General features: G+C 35.2%; 1 long non-coding RNA gene across 1 annotated transcript; it reads left to right on the top strand.

Annotated features, from left to right (window-relative positions):
- Positions 1-4,682: 4,682 nt before the first annotated feature.
- LOC110451691 lies at positions 4,683-7,836 on the top strand. Its single transcript, XR_002463099.1, has 3 exons — positions 4,683-5,773; positions 6,459-6,623; positions 7,247-7,836. It is a non-coding gene; the product is annotated as an uncharacterized LOC110451691 (long non-coding RNA).
- The last annotated feature ends 6,144 nt before the right edge of the window (positions 7,837-13,980 follow it).

Raw genomic sequence — 13,980 nt, 5'->3', positions numbered from 1 at the left:
CTAACCCTAACCCTAACCCTAACCCTAACCCTAACCCTAACCCGTGTAAGCTTACCTTGTCCAAACATTTCAGTTCCTCCACTGGAAACACCGTTTTCATGCCCTTTGCACACTGTTTGCTCATGGTTGCGTTCTTGTTAATTTCCAATAAACGAATCAAATTACTTACGTTCGATGATATGGATGCACATTATACCATAGATTCACTGACATATGGTAATAAGAATTTGTCCATAGACGATCGGAATGATATTTAGAAACGTGCATAATTTTATACTATCTAGCAACAGCAACTTACTTACAAATTGATTGGTATTATATTTCCTCTTCTATTGCTTTCGGAGAATAACATGTTACCATACTAACATGTATATTTTACCTTTATTTTAATAAACTGTTGTTTAAACATTGTACTTATTTTGGGACTATATGCCTTGATAACGTGGAAAACCAACTCTTCATCATGCAATATGTTTGAACGAAACTGTCATGCCTACCATCATCAAGTTTAAAGGGTGCATTTTAATGTTTTACTAACATCATTTACTTAGTGTAAACGTATAACATGTCTAATTATGCAAGATGACAAACATATTAAAATCCTTTAAACTAAGCTGTTCTTATGCGCGCGCAAATACTTGTCACGTGATGCACAGTAAGATGCACGTTTTGATAATTTCTGACAATTCTTGCAGTTGTCATGGTTTGCCTGTTTAACATGGAAATATTTTGGGAGGAATATATATGACTCATAATTTGTTGATGCATCGTCAGTAAACAGCCTACATGCATGCATTGTTGCGTACCTTTAAATGTGTTATTAATCAATTATCCGGTTCCAATGACTAACCTTTAAAGCCATTATCATTTGTTCAATTCAGAGCCTTTCATGTAATGAAATGCATTTCACATTAATCAGGCATCTGTCCACCGGTGGCGAGTCTTAAAAATGTATTTAAATGTTACACCAAATGTTACGCGCTGAGTTGGGCCAGCGGGGAAAACAGAGACCGTTAGTTATATATATTCTCTAATATATTGCAAAAGAACATCCAGCACGCCCTTGTCTAGGGTTAACATGATTAAACACTACACTGTAAGCAAGTTAGCCACACTGTAACTAAGTGTGACTAGACACGTGACTGTCCACATGACTCAATAGTATGTACGACAAACAATACAAGCACATGTAGCTCATTATGATAACCGATGAGGTGAAGTGTGACTGCAATTGTGAAAGGTGTGATTATATATGTGACTTATCGTGATGACACATGTGACTCATAACACTGACGCGTGTGACTAACAGTAACGACATTTCAGACTTATCGATTCATAAGGACGTGTACAAAATCCTCTACAGCTCAATGAATGTGATAGCCAACATAATTATCTGTGACAAAGTATAAGTATCATTATCAGAGCAACAAATCTTCATAACAATAATGTATGTGAATGTTAATAGACAAACATGACATGTGACAAAAATGACAAAATATGACAACATATGACAAAACTGACAAAGATTACAAAATATGACAACATATGACGAAATGTGACAATATGACAAAGTTAACCCAGACTTCATTCTGTTATTTTGCTTTTGGAACAAAACACAACAACCCTAACACATCCCCTTATCCAGCTGTGTTCCCTCACAATGTAAGGAGTATTCCAATTAACAGGTATAGCAATGCTAAAGACCTGTCAATTAAACTGTGTTGATTGGTACACTGGGATTCTGTTTGGCTGTACCTGGTCAAGGTTACTTTGCATACAGGCAATTGCTCCAATGTCAATTCTGTACACTGCACATACCACCCAGATGGAGCACTGACATATCTTTTATTTTTCCAGTATATAATTATATAAAGTAACTTTCTCGCTGAAGTTGGTGTTACGGGTAAATATAATGAGTTTTATTGATGTGTTGAATTACCATATAATAAGCTATGACAAGTATAATATCATTTCTGTGTGTGTTAATTAAAGGTGTGAATATCAGTCACACCATCTATGGTTCAGTGATCAAGGTAATTGACCTATTTCAACACCCTGACAAATAAGTGTCCCCATCAGACACTACAATTTACCTGAACGCATACATCTTTAGAACAATCGGTAGATACATCAAAAGAAGGTATGAGAAAGTGGATTCTTCATGTAAATGAAAAATGTATGGTATGCAAAAATCGTTTAAGAATTACAGAAAGTATTACTAAGCAACCATAAATTACTTTTAGATTATCAATTATATCTTAGAGTGAATTGTTCAAACAGTAAAGTATTTTGTCTCTTATTACTTCAATATTGTAAACAGAAAGTTTCATTTCTATGTTTTAATGTTCTTTCTAAAATCAAATTAACCTCTGACTTATTAATTGGTAAACAATATACCTAGACAATGCATGATCCTTTACCTTTCACTGTAAAATGACCTAAATCTGTATAAGGGACTGTTATATGCTAAGTTGTTACCAGCTATTCCATTTCCTATAAACTTATAATCTAACTGAGCATTATAGATGGTTTGAATTTAACAGTCTCAGTACAAATTGTAGATTTGAAGATAATTTTAAAATCTATATAGATTATTGTTATTGGAAAAACCAAAACAAAATAATAAGAGCATTAAAGGTATATAGTAAATACGCGTCTTCATATCCATTTTAATTTCATATAGAAAATATTTCCTAACATATTAATCTGAATAACTTTCACATGAACTGGTGACAAATACAGATAAATCAATCCAACTTTTACAAAATAGACTATACTTGTTGTGAAAACATATTTCCTATTTATGTTTTTAAAATGTATGCATTTAGGGTCAATTTCAGCTGGTAAAATCATGGGAAACTGAATCACCAAGCCTTTGTTCAACTAATGATTTAATTTACTTTTTTCATTAAAGTTTATGATTTGATGACGAATGGTATGAACCCTTCTTGATTCAGAAATAACACCAGTATGATAATCCTATCGTTCAAAAAATATCACACCAATTGCCTCAGAAAGTATTTCATATTTTAAGAATGAACAAATTTATCTTATACTGCATTTAACATTCAAATTATAACAAACAAAAACCAAATCTTTCGTTGGCAAATTATTGAATATGTAATATTGTAATCATTCGTTCTTAGTATGTATGTCCATTAAGCTATACATTTGTATTAAAAAAGAAGAGTTAACTTTCTTCATTATGTATAATCAGTATCTGGATGAACGCTTAATCAGAAAAAGACGGAACTAATTGTCTTTTCCCCAAAGTGTAAGCAAACAAAGGCTCTCCAGTTCAAGGTCGGTGCCAGAACTATTGAGACTGTTCCAGCTGTTAAAAACCTAGGGGAATACTTTGATAGTTCACTAAACATGGAGAAACAAGTGCACGCTATTGCCAAATCCTGTTACTACCAGATCAGGAAGATCGGCTGTATTCGGCTGTTTATAACTGCAGATGCATGAAAGATTTAGGTGCATTCACTTGTTACCTCTCGATTGGATTATGGTAACGCCTTGCTCTGTGGTATATCTGACAAACTATCTAGTCGTCTGCAGAGGGTCCAGAACACAGCAGCACGGTTAGTTACTCATATTCGAAAGAGAGAGCACATCACACCTGTGCTTTATTCGTTGCACTGGTTACCTGTACGATACAGGTCGCAGTACAAAATTCTGGTGTACACATACAAGGTACTGAATGGAACAGCTCCTCAGTACCTACAGGAGCTTGTTACCCTGTATCAGCCGTCACGATCACTGCGGTCGGAGTCATAATCTTTGTCGTGTGTCCCAAAATCTCGTACTTTGACCTACGGAAACAGATGCTTTGGGAGGGTTTCGGCTACGTTGTGGAATAGCTTACCATCTGCTATTGGAAAGTCAAATACCCTGGCCAAGTTCAAGAGGGACATAACTCACCTCTTCACGTCTGCATTTTAGAATCCTTGCGAAGACGTCATGTAGCTACCACCTTTTTATTTGATCAATTATGTGCACTTTGCTTGCTTAATAAAATTTAATGTTAAAAATTAAACTTATTTATCTAAGCACAAATTAGGTTTATCTTTATTGGTTGGTTGTTACCTAAACCTAGCGGAGCATATGAATGTTAGAGTTATCTCCCCTATAACTTCCTCTTGCTATCTCAGAATCCATGATGGTAAGCACAATCATATTTTGTCAAAACAAATTTAAGTTTGTGTATCTAAATTCTAAATTTTCGCTATTTTTGAAATATATTTATACTTTACGGAACTACAATATTTCAATTGATGACATATCAAAAGGCCTAGTTGGTAATGTTTCACGTGTAGTAGTTTAGATGTTAGTTTGCCGGAGCGTCGTGTTTAGCTTGGGGGATGAGGGTGACCGCCATCGCCTTGCTGGAATATTTGTCGTCGGGTTCCTGAATTTTGTGGGAAATCGTTATCGACTGTGTACTTTTTCATTGTGGGTGCGTATTATGTAACCTAATACTTTATCGGTGTTCACTAGTTTTTGGCAAATTCAAATATCTTCGTATATTTCTAGTTTTTCGCGGGGATTGCCGTCACGTGACATGGTGCAGCGATCATGAGTGACTTAATTAGATAGCATCTAATTCCGTGGTTATGGTCACTTATTTGGAATATGATGGTAGGCCTATTGTCTACATAATACGGTTATTTAGTCGTGTGTTAGTCAAACAGATGAACTTTTGAGGCAAGTTACAGCATTTATTGCTGTTTGAGTTTCGATTTCACATGTGTGTTTGTCTCAAGTGTGTTGGAGTTACCTCCCCTATTGCACTTGTGTACTATATATTTTTTTCTAAGTGGTTATTTTAGCATTCCGAGTTAATTTGGTAAATAGCTGTTTTCGTATCGGGTGTTTCATTGGTTCTGTGATATTTGTATGTTTACATGTACGCCGATTTTGATGCTCCGGGTTGATCTTGTCCTTATTTTGGAGAAATGACGTGTGTTTCTACACATGTGTGCATTTCGTTGTTGGAGTTACCTCCCGTCTCACAGTTGGAATATTGCACTGTTGCATACATATTTGTTTATAGCGGGCTGTTCAATATTAGTAGATGATGCATGTGGTGGTCACAAAAGGTGTTGATAGCAATTATAATACCTCCAACTAGTGATAGGGAGGTAGGTCTCTAAATAAAAAAAAAGTTTTTTCAAGTCATCATTGGCATTAGGCCAGATTATTTTATTTCACACACAATTCTGTCATGTATGATATAACTGTTACATATTCTACAAAATTGTTGCATACTTTTTCAATGCATAGTTAATGCGCTGTGATTTATTGGAAATGTCAGGTTTAATCAACCAATTGCTTATAATATCTGTCAATTTGTCAATGTTTGACCAAACATAACTTGTCTTGAATTGTTTGTAACTTAATTCAGTTCTATGCTCAGAGTTAAATGCTTGTATAGTGTTGAGTAACAGAAATTGATTTAATATGTTCTCCAATTTAAACTAATATTCTACCTGATTTAATTAGTCGATCATAAAATTGGTCGAATTGTTTTTAATATTAATTTTCAATATTTCTGCCTTGAGTTAAATTCAGCATGCCTAAGGCTAAATCGAACTCCAGGACGGTTCCAGTAAGGGTTCATGGTACCAGGAAGAGGGGCCAAGAGGTTGCGCTACTGGGTCAGCACGGTTATCCGAGGAACAGCTGTCACGGGTGGCTGATTCTGTGTTTGACAGGATGGCCCCAAGATTTGAGGAGTTAATAACTCCCATCAGAAACTCTCCAGCAATAGGTGAGAACATTGGTCAGCCCATTACAATTGAGGAGGGTTTTAATGATAGTTATCCCTCTCTCAATGCCGTTTCCGTTGTACAGGAGGAATTGGGGGCTAATGTGCCTGAGGGTTTTCGCTAGAAAATCGTAAATGGCGAATATGTGGATTTAGGGCTATTATTGGCCAAACCAGTCAACCAGGAGCAGTCAGCTAAGCTTACGTTAGTAGGGGGTGAACTGGCTATGTCTGCAAAGTCACAGTCTGTTAAAATTTCAGATATAGATAAATGGACAGATGCCTTTCTGGTTTTTGTCAGTCTGTATGGGTCAGTCCATCCTACTCAAATGGCCGGGTTGTTGAAATACATGCATACTGTCCGGCTGGGCGCTCGTCGCACTTCCGATTTTGGTTGGAAGCTCTATGATGAGCAATTTGGGTTAAAGAAGGCCAGAAATCCTTCCGCCTCATGGGGTGTGGTCGACCAGGAGCTCTGGCTCCTTTATCTCTACATAAATCAGCAGCCACATCAGATTGCAACTTCATCTGTAAATACTAATGCACAGCTGAAATGCTATGACTTTAATTACAGTAATAACTGTAATAAGAACCCATGTCATTACTTGCATGAATGTTAACGTTGCAGTGGTAGGCACCCTTCCATGAATTATTATCGTACTATGTATACCAGCAACTCTAATTTTAGATCAGGAGGTTTCCGAAATGGCAGAAGTTTCCGGGCCTGGTCAGCTGTTGGTGTAGAGCTACAGACTCGAGCATTTCGTCCTATTGATGTAAAAACTTTGGTAAAGAGCATTCGGGAGGTGTGAAACCCCTGCTGCTGCCCATGGCTAGTGCTGGAGGAACACAGGTAAAATCTTCAGGGACCAGTAATCTGAATATAAACCAACCGTTTTGTCTTTTAACAAACCGTTCTGTCTTTTAAACGAAAATTGCTGACGTTTAAATGACTTGCTGACTTTAAAACGACAATGCTGAGTTTAACCTAACCATAGTAATTTAAAGTGAATTTCAGTTAAAAGTCAGCATGGTTGGGTTATATTCAGCATTGTTGGATAATAGTCAGCATGGTTGGGTTATATTACCATAATATGAGGAAAGTCAGCATTTTGTAGTCACCAGTGGTTAGAGAGATTCGCGTAAAAAACACAGTCATGATGGAGTTAGCTCGCTTACTGTATGTGTGGCCCCCCCTGCACACATGTATTGGTCATACGGTTTAAAAAGTCGTGATACATCATAGCCGATTGTAACGGCATTTCATTCACAACACTCAATTATTAAAAAGAAGAAAACAATTCTGTATTGCAAATCAGAGATAAACACCTTATTGTCGATAAACAGGATGTGTTCTTTATACGGAAGGTTTGAATTGACATAGAATGGCTTGGCTTTTCAGGTAATAATGTCTTGTAATTACGAATGGGTTTTTTGCATTCTTTTAAGCAACGTTAAACACTGGTTTTATTATAGGATGGTGCAGAATTTGTCTTCAGTGACGAATTGGTAGTAAGACAATGTATAGCGGTAGGTAACGAGATGAAGCTTGTTGTTAAGGAAACGAGGGACTCGTGTGGTACTAACGAGTGTAAGGTCCAGGATGGTCAATATACGTTTGTATGTAAGGCACGACACCCAGGACATCATTTTGAGGCTTGTACAGGGAAAACATTGATGATCAGTATCATATAGATATTGTTGTAAGTTATTTCAGTCTTAACCACTGTTTTGCATAGCAAATCTTCAATCCCACCTGTATCGCCATTATCGTAATGACGTTACAAATTTTCATTAGTATATTTGAACATCTATGATATAACGATACTCCAAGAACGGTAAACATAAACGTTTAACTGTGTTGATTTGTTGTTTACAGTCGATATGAATAGTATAGCGTAACATGCAAACAAACCATAACGTGTCATTCATATAGACTATACATGTCATTACGACACAGTTCAATGCTTAATCACATATTACCGTAGTTGTAATGAATAAATATCTTTTTTAAACGATGCTATTATCACTTGTACAATATTTAAATATTGTTGTTTTTTCTGTAATTATTTTATCGGTTCTGAAGCGCCGAGGGGAATGTATGTCGTACGAAGTTGCAGGGCTCGGACTATCAGAGAGCAGTATCACAAACAGTAACCGGGAAAACTTGCCGAACTTGGAACACAAATAGAGCACACAGATATGCTATTCTTGGTGCGCAAATCGGTTGTCGAAATCCAAATGGTGAAAAAATGGCGCCATGGTGTTTCGTTAACCCCAGAGATGACTGGGAATATTGTGACATACCCATGTGTAGTGAGGATATATTATATTTTAATATTGATACAACTGATCAATTTTGCGGTAATCTAAGCTATAGTGCGATATTAAGAAACTTTAAAGTCACTCTTTTCCAAGCTTTCGGGCTTAGCCCTTTGTCAGAGATTAAATGTCACCGGACCTCAATGTCACATCCATCTTAACAAACATGATGATAACTATAGATGGACAATTAGTCTTATATTGCGATGTATTTATGTTTAATGTGTGCACTGAAGTTCTCAAGCTTGTGTACAGGTGTTAACTGCAGTGCATATTAATCCTTATAATATGTCTGGTTTTAATCAGTTAATATATATCTTGAATTTAACCTTGCTTCTCTGCTATCTAAAAGAATTATACATAGTTTATATTCATTAACAAAAAAGTATCGAAAAAGTATTCTTAAATCACGCACTTATATACTAATCTAATTCCGTGCTTAACTGAAAGTGATATTTTCTAGTATACATTTGCGTAAATATTCTTTTAAATAACGATAACATGTAAAAGTATCAGCGGTTTAAATATTTTGATATTCTGTCTCAAAGACATATTCGTTAATATTCATTTATGGATAATCAGTATTTTGTTACACACAAGACAGTTGTACGTACACCGTCCGAACATAGTGCGCACAGCTGGGCGATTTAACAATCGATCGCCGCTTTGTGAGAATAAACGCGCACATTATATCGAATTATCGATTTTGCGGAATGGAAAACACCTGCAAGGCTCGGGTGAAATATGGCATTTTTTTATGCTTGTTTCACATCACATGCATGTATAACAATGTGTTAAAAAGTCAATAATGTCGAGATAATTCAAGATGTCCCATAAATACATTAACATATGATAGGGTCCTATTTGTGCCCATAGCTGTACCGCTGACTTGTATGTAGTTTTCCTCATTAAATGTGAAATTTTAAGTGTGAGGACCAGTCTAAGTAAACCAGCTTGATGGGTGTTTGATACCACGTCGTTCCCATGCTTCACGACAAGCTGAGGATCCAATGTTGGACACTTTCGACCTACCAGAGACAATGGTAGACCGGGTTTGCCATGCCCAACTCTAGTTCACTTGTGCAGAGGGTTCCATTCACTTCCCGGCCAAAACGATAAACTAAAAAAACTTTTGCTGTATCGTTCAGAGGATCTCCTTGACCCTGATATTCTGTCTACTTCCAACACTGCACCAGATAATTAACACTACAAAATCAAGCGGAACTTAGCTCAACGAGGATCAGGATCTGATGTTGAGTACCTTTTCGGTGAACCTTCGAAAAGTGCATTGAAGGTAAAATCTGGAGATTTAGGCTTTGATGCAAAGAGTACAATGCTTTTGCACTTTGTGAGTTGTGTGAATTACATTCTCAACAGTTCTGAGTTTGACCCATGCTATTTCTTTAGTTTATGTTGGATCTTGATGAAATCAAATGCTATATTTTACTGTAGACTAGGTTTATTGTGATACATCTATATTTCTGACATGTGTATAACTTGATAAATAATGCTTTAAAAAGTCAATGCTGTAATATTATAAAAAGCCTCAAAATATGAATAGTATTAGTATTTACTCCATCAGATATATATTGAACTATAGACAGTTTTCATTCTGTTGTTGATTTAGAGTCAATTCACAATTTATTTACAAATTTGAGACGTTTCATGTTCACGGTATATATTTTGCATATATGCTATTTTTTGTATTTGTAATTAACCGTTTTTAGCATTTTAATCTCGAATGTAATTGATTGCTATTGGATATCATTCTATTTCTTGGCTGAAATTTGATAGTAACTAAGAAATCATAACATTGTAATACAATATAACTTTAAAGTTACCGCGTTTTTGTTCCATGATCATGAAATACTACTGGCTCTGGGTTTTTTAAATTATGTGCTTTGATTGTTTTGATTTTTCTTAATCAAAAATGAATTGAAGATTATTCGGAGAAAATTGTTTGCCTATTAGCTTCCATGTCATGTATGATAACCAGATGATATGTTACTAGTATGGGTAAATTAGTTTTCATGTATGAGAATCAGATGACATGTTACCCATATGAGTGAAAGTGTATACTATGTTAAGTTCTACATATTAAATTTTAATTCATTAATTGCTTCTGACATCAATTGGATGTTTCTATCATGCTATTTTTTCAATTTGCGTTGTTCTAGATTAATGATTTAAAATTTCATAATTCTTTAATTGATAGAGAGTATTGGCATAGTTGTTTTCTCTTCATCTTGTTTACTATCACTGATATGCCTGAGCAATGCCTGAATTCTAATGATGCCATAAGTAATGGGTTTATATATGCTACCTCTCCTCAGATTTTTGTTCCTGCTGTTTTATAGATAAGTAATGTGTAACAGATACATGTAGAAAACTCTTTTTTAGTTGATAGTTGTTTTGCTGAGATGTTCGTGATTTGTTTTAGCATGCGACAGTGTGTTCATGACCCTTGCTACCAGGTGAATGTATGTGCATGGTTGTGGTCAGCTTAAATTCCCAGATATAATGTCATAATTCTTAAATATATTCATCAAGGTGCTTTTTTCAGTATGTCGTTTCTACATTCAGCTTGTTTATCCAATCATTATCATTATATTTTTTTATGATAGGTGATATATCTGATGTGTCACAGATCAAGCTATTCTACACAATGTTTAATGGATAATATTATGCATAATTCATTTATCTTGGGACTAATTATACTTGCATTATTGAATACAACTATACATGTATTTCATTTTTTTTTATAGCAATTCATCCTTAAGTTTTTGAGTATATCATTTCAACCTCTCTGACCAGTTTGAAATTTAAATCCCTTTAAATTTAGTTGAGTGGCGGAGATATACATAATACATATACATACAATTATTACTGGTCAGGAATGTTGATTTTTTTTTATATTATTCCACAATACCGGACAATCACCTGTAAAATCTTCATAATGCAATCATTTAAAATTTCCGGACAACCGTTCGTTTTGTAAGGTAGAACGAGAGTCTCGACTTCCAGAAGAAGATATATAAAACCAAGAGATCGAAAAAAATTGAATTATCTTTTATTCAGGAACTCTGGATTAACACCATAATATCCCCGGTTACACACACACCGACCTTGGGTAAACAAAGCGTTGGCGTGGCATTTTCTACCGGTTTATTTGTTGTTACACGTATCTAAGTGGATAAAAGTAAATTATAGGAACATTTGAGAAAAACATGTGTAAAATTTGTTTTTAAATCATTAATTCTAGTCAATTATAAACTATTAAATTATGAACAATTTAAACCAGGTTTTACTATATATCGATTAACATTTAATTGTACTTTGACAACATATGTCATTGATAATTTAGCTTTTTTCGGTTTCTACTGCAAACATTAAAATAATTTATCTTTATTTTTCTAATGAACTTAATAAAAATGATATATGGAAAAACTCTTGTTAATTACAGTACGAAATTCGGGTCACAATTCAACGAATAACCATGTATCTTTATTGGGTACCCCAAAAGTCCAAATTATTTTTATTCTTATTATAATATTTTTTCTGTAAGAAATATTCGATAATTGGATACAAGTCCTTTCCCACCTCACAATACCTTCGATAGCAAATTTCCATTCACCGGTTGATAAATAAACTGTTTCTTGGTTTCTACTGTCAAACACAGTCTAAATATATGTTTTTGCAGTTTTGATACATTTGTATTCGACTTCAAGGTACTTGTATGTTCCCCTGCAAGGATCCCCAAAAACTGTGTTGCTGGCAGAGAGGATACATTCAGACGTGCCATCACAAGCTTCACTGACCTTGGCCATTGACGACGTTGCCTTACATTTCACGTTATATGTAGCTCTGTTAGGACACACCGACTTCGTTGTGCGACCATACATAGAAGACATGACCTTTATGGTTTCTCCGGCATCACACTTGATTGTTTTCCTCCTCCCTTCACAAACCACCTCTGAGGTTATTAGAAAAAGCATATATAATTATTGTATTATTTTGACACCATGACAGAATATTATTAGCTCAGAGTCATTTTAACACAAAGTATTTCTCTTTACTTTACCTATACTATACTTTACCTTTAAAAATATGTGTAAAATAGTTTTCCGAATTTCCCCTTTAGAAGTATTTACTTTTCCAAATATTTACGTACCAAGTTTTATTAATGACAATAAGGTAACTACAAGTATGTATGTTATTTTATAATAAACACGCTTACAAAAATAGAGCAATTTTTTTTTCTTCCGAAAAACCTACTTTTGTTTAATGCTATGAAAACGGTTGGACCATATTGCAAATTTGTTATGAAATATGGACGAGCCTAGTGATTAAATGTTGATTTGGCTAGTCTTGGCAAAGTCTTTCTAGGTCTTCATTTGTATTTGCAAGTCCGTCAAGTTTTACCTCTGAAGGGTTACATTTAAAATAGAACTTTCCCGCTGTCTCCGACCCCGTACTATACGATGCGAAATGAAAGTGCGAAAGTTTAAAACAAATCACTGTAATGAAGCGTACGCATAGTTGATTCTTTAAATGAAAACACACACAAACAGATTCTATCGTACATATTACACATTTTTTCATAAAAGCAAAATGTGACACCTGACACTTTCTCGACTTGATGTAATCAACTGCAATTATCGTATTGTTCTTAAAATCTCTCGATTGTCTTTCAAAGCCATACTGGCTCATGTAAAAACACGAACCCGTGAAGCTGTCCTATGTTGTGATTTTGACTGTGGAACTCTTTTATGCATGACCACGCTTTCTGACCAATTTTCCGGTTTGGACTGTCGTCAGTTTGGGTGAACAAATCATTAAACGAAATCGCAGTAAGTACAGAATACTGTTGATCAACATTGATGAAGGTTTTTTTTCTTTGAACAGCGTGGTTTTGACAGTCCGCACACGTTACAGTCTTAAGCTTTATCATAAATTGTTTTTACCAATTTCATGCTAGTCTACTCACGAAAGATGTTCATGAACACGGAATGGCGTAATGCCGTAGCTTTTGCGTTTTATTTGTATCAAAGAATAAATAATTGACGAAATGAAATTCGAACACTATTTCAGTAGACGATGTTTTGATGTTGGATTTACGCTAATGAAACCAATATCTTACTTCGAGGTATCCGAGTTTTTCGAGTTTTCAGAGTACGATTTTTCAGAGTTTTATTTACTAAGATAAAGAAGAGATTTGGCCGGGGCCGGAGAGATACTTCGAGATAAACAGGGTCTTCGAGTTATTAGAGTTCGAGATAACGAGGTTCGACTGTATATTTAAATACATTAAATATATGAATTTCAATATAAACATATAAAGCACTTCAAACACAAATAAATTGGTATTGAAAGTTTCATAACAAGCGGTTGAAAATACTGAAGCTGTGTGTCGTATACACTTCTATTCACAGAAGGACAGGTACAGGACCGTCGGGCGGACACCATGACGTTAGCCTTAATCTAACTGTGTTGGTATATGAACAACCGGCAGAATGTTAGATATGGAGTGTTAGATTGTGAATAATCTGTATCATGCTAACTGCAAAAACGTTTTACGTTGCTCTATATCGACGTATTTTACATCATGATAAACTATATCAATAATGGCATAATCGGACTTACCAGTTTTGATACATTTGTATTCGACTTCAAGGTACTTGTATGTTCCCCTGCAAGGATCCCCAAAAACTGTGTTGCTGGCAGAGAGGATACATTCAGACTTGCCATCACAAGCTTCACTGACCTTTGCCATGGACGACATTGCCTTACATTTCACGTTATATGTAGCTCTGTTAGGACACACCGACTTCGTTGTGCGACCAAACAAAGAAGACATGACCTTTATGGTTTCTCCGGCATCACACTTA

Source organism: Mizuhopecten yessoensis, unplaced genomic scaffold, assembly GCF_002113885.1.
Source record: "Mizuhopecten yessoensis strain PY_sf001 unplaced genomic scaffold, ASM211388v2 scaffold6165, whole genome shotgun sequence".
In the NCBI taxonomy this organism is placed as follows: Eukaryota; Metazoa; Mollusca; class Bivalvia; order Pectinida; family Pectinidae; genus Mizuhopecten; species Mizuhopecten yessoensis.
Note: the sequence above shows the minus strand (reverse complement) of the source record. Positions and strands in the feature narration are given on the sequence as shown.